This window comes from Cyprinodon variegatus, unplaced genomic scaffold, assembly GCF_000732505.1.
Source record: "Cyprinodon variegatus isolate N-32 unplaced genomic scaffold, C_variegatus-1.0 Scaffold532, whole genome shotgun sequence".
Taxonomy (NCBI): Eukaryota; Metazoa; Chordata; class Actinopteri; order Cyprinodontiformes; family Cyprinodontidae; genus Cyprinodon; species Cyprinodon variegatus.
This window is the reverse complement of record NW_015150985.1, coordinates 454,821-457,000: the sequence shown is the minus strand read 5'-3', so window position 1 is coordinate 457,000 and position 2,180 is coordinate 454,821.

The following is a 2,180-nucleotide window of genomic DNA, read 5'->3' as shown; positions in this document are numbered from 1 at the left end:
GGTCCGTGAACATATAGCGGTCCGTGGTGCAAAAAAGGTTGGGGACCGATGCTCTATAGGGTTTAGATCAAGCTAGTTGTCAGGCCAATTAGGTACAGTGATATTTGGTCAGTTAAAGCAGATGTTCAGCTTGTTAGTAAAATAAAGAATGGAGTTTTCTGTGTTCCATGTAAACTTTAGCTATGATAAAACACATTGGATCAGCACCCATATATAAAGGGCACCATTAGAGGTCTGTGACTGTAGAAACATCACATTGTGAACTCATGCATGCAGGATTGTCAGGATCACCATTCTTTTCTTCAGAATCAGGGTCCTTGATTATTAGTTAAAAAGGCAAAAATACTTTAACCTGAAAAGGAGGACTTTGGACCATCAAGTAACAGTTGTGTTGTTTTAAGTAAGACGTTTTCTGTGATGTTGTCCACAGTGCAGGGTTTTTTTTTGTTTGTTTTTTTCAGTTTTATTTTAGCACAAGATAAAGCCACAGCTGATGAACCGTTTATTAATGTATCTGTGGCTCTTGATTTCGGCTACATGCAACTTAGTTTTATGAAAATCCCTTAAATCCTTGAATGTCCTTTGTTTCAAATTCCTCCTTACTATATGGTTGTCGCTGTTGAGATTAGAGTTTATATGTGGTTTTCAGCACTATAAACAGCCAGTTTCTTCAGAAACTACTTTCTTTCTTTGGTTCTGTCTAATCTATTTTTTCCACAAAAAGTAAGGTTTTGAGGTTTTGTTGGCTGTGAGTGAAGCACTTCACCCAAATTGCCTACTAATGTTGGTCAGAGGTTGTGATGGCATTTTTTTGGCAGCCTTACTTCTGTCAATGTACCATAGAGCAGCTGTGGCTATGTAGCTCGCCACCATCAGTGTGTGTAAATGGGTATTTGACTAAATGTGGTGTAAAGCTCTTTCGAGTCTGGTGACTTGAAGAAGCGCTATATAAGAACAGGCCATTTAACATTTTACAATTTGTAAACCTTTAATGCTAGAGTTCTTTCATTTAATTTGAGGAGCTTAAACTACCCAACTAAATTAAAATCTCAAAACATATTTTAATGCTAAGCTTTGCTTTTAAAAATGTACAATTATTTACTGTTTTTTTTTAAATCATTTGTTGTTGTTTTTTTTTTTACCAGGTTTATTTATTTAAATGGCTGCATGTGCAGAGGGTTTAAAATCTGTGTTGGTTTAATGACACCATTGCTCCACTAGGTGTCAGTCTCACATAATTTGTTAAAAGATGATAACATTCATCTCAGCACATATCATTCAAAGTGGGTCAATCATATAGGAATCTGGATAGTATATTCTGGATGGTATCTGAGCCAAAGCTGCAGCCATAAGAACTCAGGAAGTAATAGCTGAACCTTCCAGCTATGACTATGGAAGATCCAGTCAAAAGGTGTCCTCTGCTTTTCAGGAAGAATACATTCAAACTGGGAAATTGATCCCCAAAAAGCTTGCAGAAATGTCTCCAAGATTTGTTAAATCACATATCTTTCTATTAGAAATGATACTTATGCTGGTCACCGTTTTCTATTTCCACCTAATCCACAGAGGAATCCTACACACGCAACAATATAAACTCTGTACTCAGTTAGAAACAATACAGATGTACACACTTGCACAGGAAGGATGTGTTTGTTGCTTGGAAACGGTTGGTGTGCTGTCACAGCAGGAGATCTGCTCCTAAACATAATTTCAATTGCCATTGCTGAGTACAGAGTTTTTCTCTGTTTCTACAGATATTCATCCCAGGTTCAGGGCAGTTTCAAGAATCCTAAGTCAACATGTTTAATGATTAAAGTCATTGGAAGGCCGACTCTGCTATCCGTCACACACTTCATCCCCTCTAATGCCAATTTATCAAGACATTTGCAAGAAACACAGATCTGATCACAGTTTGACTTTTCTCTTTTCTGTAGGTGAATTCTTTTGATTCAGCTTCATATTTTTATGTGTTAATACATATATGTGTGTTTGTGGGTTTGTTTAAGTTGCAATCCTGGGCAGTGTATTGTTAAATATCCCACATTGTGGAGACTTACAGGTCCAAATGGGGACATGGAAGGTGTCCCCTTGAAGTTTTCTTCCTTGGGTTGGGGTTTGGGTTTGAATATTAGGGTATGGTATAGGTTGACAAAGGTTAGGGTTTTTAGCCAGGTTAAATT